This window comes from Saccopteryx bilineata, chromosome 3 (genome assembly GCF_036850765.1).
Source record: "Saccopteryx bilineata isolate mSacBil1 chromosome 3, mSacBil1_pri_phased_curated, whole genome shotgun sequence".
Lineage (NCBI taxonomy): Eukaryota > Metazoa > Chordata > Mammalia > Chiroptera > Emballonuridae > Saccopteryx > Saccopteryx bilineata.
In genome coordinates this window covers 8,462,370-8,472,357 of record NC_089492.1, presented here as the reverse complement: position 1 = coordinate 8,472,357, position 9,988 = coordinate 8,462,370, and positions in this window count along the sequence as shown.

Below are 9,988 nucleotides of genomic sequence, written 5' to 3'. Positions count from 1 at the left end.
TCAAAGGAAGTGTATCAGTTAGCTTTTGTTGCCCAACAAAGCACCCCAAAACATAGTGGCTTAAACAACAACCATTTGGCCCTTAATTGTATGGATTAGCAGTTCGGCTAGAATCACCTGGCAGATTTCCTCTGATCTTAGTACACTGTGGTCATCTCCCAGGTCAGCCGAAGTGGCCTCTGTTTTGTGGTTGCTCATCCTCCAGCAGGTCGGTCCAAGTTTGTTGAAAAGAACAAGAGAGGAAGAAGCTGCAGAGACGAAACGTAGTCTCCGAACTCACACAACCTCCCTTCTGCCACTTCCTATCGGTTAAAGCAGTGGTTCCCCAACCTTTTTTGGGCCACGAACCGGTTTAATGTCAGAAAATATTTTCATGGACCCGCCTTTAGGGTGGGACGGATAAATGTATCACGTGACCGAGACAAGCGTCAAGAGTGTTACATCTTAGACGGATGTAACAGAGGAAATCTGGTCATTAAAAAAAAAATAAAACATCATTCAGACTTAAATATAAATAAAACGGAAATAATGTAAGTTATTTATTCTTTCTCTGCGGACCGATACCAAATGGCCCACGGACCGGTACCGGTCCGCGGCCTGGGGGTTGGGGACCACTGGGTTAAATCATCTCTCTCCGTCATCGATAGGGTACAGATATAAGTCACAGAAGGGAATTTCAGTGGAATCTTGTCCAGGTAACAAGGAGCAGGTGTTTATCAAATGTTACTTGAATGAATGGAAGGATGAACAAACCACACTCAGCCTATCTTCAGCATCTCCCATTCATGAAATATTGTACGAATACTCTGGAACTCTGTTCTCCACCTTGGGTTCTTTTTGACTCCTTGTTTGTGCCCTCTCCACCGTGACGTCAGAGCAGTTCATCTAAAATGTAAACCTGACACTTGAACCATCAGCATTTCCCCAGTGCCTGCCAAGCCTATTGGTAGAATCACCAGCAGAAACTGCATGACTCCAGCCTCCTGCCTCCACCCTAGATTCACTGTAATCCGTATTTCTGGGCTTGGAAATGGGGATCAATGTTATTTAAAATGCTGTCCTAAGGAATCAGATGCAACTGATCCAGCTTTTGACAGCCATTGGCTGCAAGGTAGTTCAGACACAAGTTTTTCCAAAAAGGTTCTCTAACATTACTGATCTCATCAGCTCAGACGATGGCTCTTTAAGAAGTAGTCCCACCCATCCCTCTGTTTCCCCCTTTCCCCGCAGAACTGACATCTCCCTTCATCGTGTACCCACTAGGTCCTGTACAGACGTTTTACCATTTCATTATTCAAAAGCTGTTATTAAAATCTGTTTGTATACCTGCCACATTCTCATCCTCGACCCCAGCCCTTCTTCCCACTCCCAAGTGATTGGGAGGCCCTCAGAGATCATAAGTCATCATATCAACTTCAGGGCCTACCACAGGGCCTGGTACCAAATCGGTCCATTTTTGGATCAGTTGACTCAATCCAATGGATCCAAGCGTCCATTGATAGATGAATGGGTAAACATATATTATTCAGCCATAAAATGGAAGAAACTTCGGACACATGCTACAACGTGGATGAACCTTGAGTGCCTTACGCTAAGTGAAATAAGTCAGTCACAAAAAAGACAAAAACTGCATGATTCCGCTACCATGAGTGTCTCAAGAAGTCAAACTCAGAGACAGAAAGTGGAATGGAGGTTGCCAGGGGCCAGGGGTAGGGGCCCAGGGTAGGGGGAGAGGGGAATTGTTATTTAATGGAAACCGAGCTTCAGTTGTTCAAGATAAAGTGAGTTCTGGAGACGGATGGTGGTGACGGCTGCACAACAGTGTGAATGTACTTAATACCACCGAAACGAACACTTCAGAAATGGTACAGCGTGAGAAAATCGAAGATGGCAGAGCTTTTAAGTCACGTGTCTTTTACCGCAATGACACATTTTAAGAAGACTCGAACGGCTGAAAGTACGGATGGTCACCAGGCATTGGTGGACACGTCCGGGATGGGAGCGCTTCCTGACACAGGGACGTTGTCAGAGACCAGCTCTCGGCCTCTGTTATAACTTGGATTCTTTCAGATAATGGCTCTGCGTGTGTTTTACAGAGCCGCTGGTGGGTGACGCCAGCTGAGGCTGGGCCAGGGCTGCTGATCCGCGGCTCTCTATCTCTGCCTGGCTCCTGAGGCTTGGCCGCGCTCCCATTTCCCTCTGCAGTCCTGCCTGTGGGCTTGGCGCTGTTCTCTCTTGATGGCTGGGCGCGGCGCGGGCCCCGGCGGCCGTCTCTGCCCCAGACAGACCCAGAGGACTCGGCTCCCAGCTCAGGCCGGCCTCGCTGGAAGAAAGAATCAGATCAATTTCTTTCTTAAACAGAGCCAAGGCCTCTGTCCTTGCAACCTTTTCCTTCCTGTGCTCAGAGTCTGCCTTCCGGAACAATACAGGGCGAGCCCAGCCCCTCTGTTCATTCAGCAGCTCCTCAGACACTCACACACAGCTCTCATCATTTCTCCCAAGGAGTCCTCAGACCTTCAGTTTTATAGATAACAGATTTCTAGATCCTTCTCTCCACCCAGTTGCCCTTATCTGACCCCGCGCCAGCTCCTTAATGTCTTCTTAAAACACGGCTCTTGGAAGTAAATAAATTCTGCAGATGGTGTCTGACCCGTGCAGAGAAGAGCAGGGTTCTTATTTCCATGATGTGGACCCCAATTTGCTGAATCCTGAAAGGAATTTAAATAGCCATTATGTTTTTAAACTGAGCCATAAACTCAAAGTCAGCTTGTTTAACCACACGTCCCCCCCATCAGCCCAGTGTGCAAACAACGAAGGAACGTCACCAGCACTGCAGATGGTCTGAAATAGTTATGTGCCCTACGCACCGAGCGACCATGGAGCCATTTCGATTGTTTTAATATCATTGCATTCATTTCTTTGAAATGTGAGTGAATTTGCATCCGGAATTTCTCTACGCCTTGCCTCGTTCACAGTCACATCTCAGGCGGCACAGGCTGTTGTCCCAACTGGCCAGGTCTCCCTCCTTCCCCCTTAGAATCTGAACCGGTTATTTCTGGGATCCCCAAGGGTTCTCATGTGGGCTCCAAACAGACCTCTCCAGTTCGGTTCAGACTCCAGGCTCTTTGTGGCTGTCCCTCTGCCCTTGAAGCCCTCTCCCCAAGTGCCTGGTCCTGGCCTGATTTCCAGCAGCAGGCACCAGAACCAGGAGTCCCTGCACAGACTGATGTCACTCTAGGGCCCCCAGAGCCACAAACGGGACGCTTGGTTCTTCTATTCATGCCTTCATCTCATCGAGCCCTTTCTGCCACAGTCCCCTTCTGCAGGATGACCACAGGGGCTCCTGTCCCTTCCCTCTTCGTCAGTCACCCCCAATCCAAACGCAGGATGTCAAGAGGCGGAACGAACAGGAGCCTCTTCAGAACGCCATGCCGCTTCTGATCTCTAACACAAATGAAATAAAAACAGCCCTCTGAGCGCAGCTCTGAAGCCCCAGAAATCACCGAGCCCATTTCCTGTGCCCCCATGCCCCACCCCGTTCACATGAACAAGCTGAGACCCCACAGAGAAAGTTATTTAAGCAGAGAGATAGGGTGAAACTGTTAAAACCAGAAATAAATCTGGTCTCCTGAGATCCTCCCCCACCTGCAGAAAATCATATGCCCCCCCCCCCCAAATTCCTAATTAAGTTAGGCACCTTTGTGGAATGAATCTGGAAACTTCAAGGTATTTTTTAAAAGTCATTACAAAACTCTGGTTTGTGTTAAATCCCGATAGGGCACCCAGTCTATCTCTCTCCCTTCACCCCCATCCTGTCCTGTTCATTTCCATGGCATGTCAACTAGGTTTCAGTTAGGGAAAGGCAGCCAGCACAGTGATATTGCTAGAAAACATGAAGTCCTTAAAAAAAACACCCATAAGTCGAACAAGTTTTTCCTTGAGGGAAAATGCTAAAAAAAAAGATTCGCAGGTGAATCTCATATTTTTCTGAGACTGAGAGCCGATATTCCTTTCCTACGGGATTTGCTATTGTCTCTGAAAAGGGTCTCTGAGCCTGTCTTCTACTTGAACTGTGGAAAAATCATTACTCCCGTCTGTGCCTCACTTTACTCAGAGGTAAACTGGGCTTCCACGGAACCTCGAAAGAGCTCTAATGGGAAAGTGGTACCCGGTACGCCAGGTGACAGCATCATCCCGTCCACCCCCATTCCTCCACTGAGTCATGGATTCATTGGGCATCACCTCGGTTCACTCATTCGACAAGCATTTTCTGAGCCCCAACCATGTGCCACACGCTGTCCTTGGTTCTTAGGATATCCCAGTGAACAACAACAAGAAAGAAACAAAGGAGACAAGAATACCTCTCCTGTGGGGCTCCCATTCTAGTGGGGAAAATGAGCATAGGACATTGACATTAGTAAATGACATAATCTATGAGAACTGGCAGGGTCCACGGGGCAGAACAAAGCTCCACGGGACAGGATGGAGCCAAGGCTGCCATTGTCCTTTCTATTGTGGTTCAATACACATAATAAAACATACCATTTTAACCATTTATAAGTGTAAGGTCCAACAACATTAAATGCATCCTCATTGTGTGTGTGTGTGTGTGTGTGTGTATGTTTTTCTGAAGTTGGAAATGGGGAGGCAGTCAGACAGACTCCCACATGCGCCCGACCGGGATCCACCCGGCATGCCCACCAGGGGGCAATGCTCTGCCCATCTGGGGCGTTGCTCTGTTGCAACCAGAGCCATTCTAGTGCCTGAGGCAGAGGCCATGGAGCCATCCCCAGCGCCCGGGCCAACTTTGCTCCAATGGAGCCTTGGCTGTGGGAGGGGAAGAGAGAGACAGAGAGGAAGGAGAGGGGGAAGGGTGGAGAAGCAGATGGGCGCTTTTCCTGTGTGCCCTGGCCGGGAATCGAACCTGGGACTCCTGCACGCCAGGCCGATGCTCTACCACTGAGCCAACCGGCCAGGGCCATGCATCCTCGTTTTGGCGTAACAATGACCACCATTCATCTCCAAAACATATACTTATTTATATATTTATTTCCCCTCATTTGAATGTTTTCTTATCATCAAAAGAAGCTCTCCATCCAATTCTTTATTCCTGGCCAAGTGTATGAAATCAATGGTAGATTTTATAATTCATTTCCTCCTTTGGTTCTGGCTGGTGGCTCAGTGGATAGAGCATGGGCCCAGCATATGGACATCCCAGGTTTAATTCTGGTCAGGGCACACAGGAGAAATGACCATCTACTTCTCTCTCTCTTCCTCTCTCCTTTCTCTCCTTCTTGCCCTTCTGCAGCCAGTGGCTCGACTAGTTCGAGCATGGCCCTGGGTGCTGAGGATAGCTCCAATGGAGTGCATCAGCTTCAGGTGCTAAAAATAGCTCGGTACTCGAGCATCAGGCCCAGATGGGATGGCTGGGTGAATCCTGGTCAGGATGCATGCAGGAATCTGTCTCACTACCTCTTCTCCTCTCACTTAAAAAAAAAAAAAAGGTGTTTTTTTTGTCCTCCTTTGCAGATAGGGTAACTGAGGTCCAGTAGGGCTTCATTCCTGTTGTACAATACAGGTGGTGAGTAAGGACCAGGGCCTAAAGCTGAGACAGGTGGAAGGGGGTGCATCCAGCAAAGGTGGGGCAGCAGGGTGGAATGCTACCCCCAATGTCTTAGATTTACGGGGTGGGATGTGGGGTTTTCTACCACACATGGAATGGGGATTTGGGCCAATTTCAGCTCATCTCAAAAGACAGATGACCTCAGCTGACCATTGATTGATGGTAAATTATAGCTTACATTCATTTTTGTTTAATTCTTTTAAATGTAAGGTGCTAAATATTATCTGTATTGTTTATATTTCTAGTTTTCTTTTAAAAAGTTTGGATCACACTTTAAAACAAGATCAATCTTGACATTTTTTGAACATGAGGGAGAAGCACAGAGTTAAAAAGAGACATGTGTGTGTTCAAGTCTCCCACAATGATGGTAGATTTGTCTATTTCTCTTTTTAGTTCTCCCTACTTTTACTTTTTGTATATTGGGGGCAATATCATTAAATGCTTCTCAATTTCGACTTGTTATAGCTTCCTAGTGGACTTAACATTGTTTACCTCTTGTCAGTGCTTCTCTTTTTTTGACCTCAAGTTTGTATTTTCTGATACTAGCTGAGCCATGCCAGCTTTCCTTTGGGGAGTGTTTCCATAATTTTTCTATTTTGTTATTTTCCAGTTTTCTGTCTCTTTAAAGTGTGTCTCTTGAAAATAGCGTGTGCATAGTTGCTTTTTTAAAAACCCAGTCCTACAATCTTTATCTTTTAATTGGATTATTTAGTTCACTTACCCTTATTGTAATTATTGATATATTTGATTTTGTGTATGTGTGTGTTTAATTTGCAGTTTATCAAGCTACGACAACTGGCCTGTCATTATATTTTGAAACCTCGAACTTGACTCAGGTTTCTACAGATAGAAAACAGAGTTGGTGCAGTCCTATGCAGTGCAAATTTAGAGCAACATGAATGAGTAACTCTGTCAGAGTGAAACACTAGAAATAACACAAGCCTCCATAAAAAATGAGACCGGACAAACATTTCAGTAAAGCCAGACGACTGAGTGTTCGCGCTCGTGGGCCTCTCGCTCTGTTGGTGACCTAAACCCTTTGCTTAGTACGTAAACTAGGTCAGAAAAGTAGAATAAAATGAAACAACAAATGTGATTGTAGTGTGTCAACTGTAAAGAACCAAGCCACAGGAAAGGCATTATTATTACTTTAACAAAAGGCAAAGGCAACTAGTGTATGAAATGCTCAGTTATTTTAAAACATTAAATAATTTAAAGCCATGCTTTACAAGGCTGTCTAATTTTGAAAAAAAAAAAAAAAAAAAAAAAAAAGCTATAAACTCTCTTGGGAAAACAACCATAAAAATAAAGCATGACATTTCAAAATGGAATACGAGTCAGGAATGACTAGCTCGTGGATGGTTATTGTAACAGAATTGTTATTTTGGTTTAATGGGACACTTTATAAAAATACAATTAGATCTTTAGACTCTGGCAGAATAAAAGCACATAATGACATGAAGATAGCAGGTAGATTGGAAGATAATGGTATATATGGAAATGACTTTGGTGAATTTTATTTGAATCAGAATGATTCATAATTGTATAATTAGGTGCTTCAATTTAAACATGAAATGCAGTAAATTACGCTAGTAGCAAACAAAGCACCTCTCCTGGTATTTCTCATTGAAATATATTAACGAGACATTGGGGTTTTTTTCCCCCAGAGAGCAATTCGCTATTAGTTGACAGGTGGTGTTTGCAAACATTTCCTCTTAGTTTGCAAGGTGAACCTGCAGGAAACCAGTTCTGTATTCACCCACCCTTCCCTGAGGGGTGGACCTCCTTGAGAGCTCACGTCATGGCCATGACACTCAACCTGGAGATGCACGAGTGACCATGCAGCAGTGCATTGTGGGAGCTGCTCAGAGCTTGCTGGGATCTATGGGCAGGGTCTTTGCCTGCAGAGATGAATAGCTTCTGGTCAGAATGTCGGCACTGTGTCTGGAATCAGACTGGCTTTCCTGCCCCTTCTTCCTTCCATCTTTGTTCAACTGTTCCAGGCAGGATCAGTTTCAGGCAGAGGCACATCGATCACCCAAAGGGTGGCAAATTCATCCTTTGGAGAGTAACTTTTTCTGCAGTTTTACAACTTGTAGCTATGGTGCCTTATTTGAGACTCCCAATCATACTAAGACTAGGTATTGTCTTAGTATGCAAATGAGAAAACTACAGAAGGATGGTTACATGTCCAAAATAAGTCTCATTATTGGTCCTTCTGATTAGACTAGTCCATATTTCCTCTTCCTGCCTGTTACATTTCTGAAAAAAACAAAACAAAACAATTTTGTGCTTCTTAAAAATAGTCAAGATGCCCCTGAGGCCGTGAGACAAAAGCCAAACCCCTTAGCGGTCAGCGGCAAGTGTTTCACAGCCCAGTCCAAACGGACCTGGGGGAAGGGGGAGGGAACCAGGGGGGATGGGGAGACTACCTGAGAAATTCTTCAAGCTATCCAAGTCCTTAATGAAGACCTGCATTTGTAGGTGACAGTGGTCCCAAGGAGGACAGTAAGGTGGACCCTAATCCAATCTGACTGGTGCCTTTATAAGAAGAGGAGGTTAGGAATGACACGTACAGAGGGAAGACCACGTGGACACAGAGGGAGAAGACAGCTATCTGCGAGTCAAAAAGAGAGAGGCCTCCAATGAAACCACCCCTGCCGACACCTTGACCTTAGACTTCCAACCTCCAGAAATATATGTCTGTTGTTTAAACCACCCAGTCTGTGATACTTTGTTATGGAGGCCCCAGAGGACTAATATATACATATATTATGTCTACCTGATAGTCGTGAGCTATAGAAGAGATAATAGTTGTGGGAGAACATTCACTCCCTTGTTCTGTCCACAGTGATGTATTCAGTGCCTACTACATGCCACTGACTGTCTCAGACACAGAAAAACACAAACATGTGTTGGGAATATTATAGTTATTAAAAAGAGACAGGCTGGTGGGCAAATTTTGTCATATCTTTTTATTTAAAGATGGCAACTGCCACATCTCTCCCTTGGCCTGACTCACTAGGAAGCATGAGAAGGATACAGCTTCATGCATAATTATAGGCTTCTCCTGCCTCCATTACCTCAGAACCTTACTCCTCACTCCGGAGGCCATAAATCTCACCCCTCATGAGGTCATCTGGATGGAGTGAGGTCCCCAAAGACCTTACCGAAAACCTGAGGCCAAATAACCAATGACGCATTTGCCAACAAGAGCTCTGTGATACAAGACCTAGTTCTTTCCAGTGAGTCACCTACTGGATTGCTTGACCCTGAGCTTGAGACCAGTCAGGGAGCTCCAAGGCATTGGAGAAGGGACCCTCTGGGGCAGCCCGATGTCAGGGTTGGGAATTTCCCTGAAAATCCATCATCTGCCTGGGCCATCTCACTCTGAGACAGATGCATTGCTCCCCCACCCAAGCCCTGCCCCGAGAGAAATGGTCACCTACCATGATTAGTGGGGGGAAAAAATCAACAACCTCTAGATCGCAGGACTGACGTGTCTCCCCTGGATGAGTCATCTGAATTCACTCTTCTTCCAATTCCATCAAAGCGAATGCAGTGCTTCCTAAGTGATAGGCACAGGGCTGGCACTGGAGTGTGAAAGTGAATCAGACAGCCTTTGCCCTTGAGGAGCTCGCTGTCTAGTGGGTGAGACACGAACACACAGCCACGATGCACCCCAACAAGGGTTATAAAAGAGGCAGACGGAGAGTGCCGTGGGGAAAGAGCTAAGACAGAGTCATTTTGTTTGGGTGTGCGCACCATGCAGTGGTGTCTGTCAGTGATGGCTACCGACGCTTCCAAGAGGCTGCGGACCGTGAGCTGTTCTCTGATTCAATAGCAGCTTCTGGGGAAACAATCAGATGTGCTCCATGCTGAATGTTCGCATTGCGTATGAGATGCATTACAGAAACGTTCTCACTGTGAAAAATCACGCTCCCTTTCTGCTAAATCTGGAAGCTCCCACCCCTGGGGGCGGACTCCCAAAGTCTGTCCTCAGCCGAGGGGTCAGCAGGACCGGTGGAGGGGCCCAGCTTAGAACACAGAGAGATCGGAAGACAGGAGGTTCACCAGCCAGGAACCAGACCATGACTGGCCGGTGCTGGAGGCGTAAGGACATGGAAGAAACAGTCGTTCCTGTGCCCCTTCCAAGAAGAACACAGTCCGTGGTTGAAAGAAGTATTCCAGCAAGATGCTCACGGGGGAGATCTGTCCCAAGTTGCTCAGGCTGCTCACTGCCCTCCAAGAAAACCCACTCGTAGGGCAGGAGATGACCGGCCTGCCTGAGGCCCCACTTGTTTCCTCCCAGTTCTAGCTGAAAAAGCAGCATTCTGAAGCAACTGGTCAACCCAGTGGCTGGGT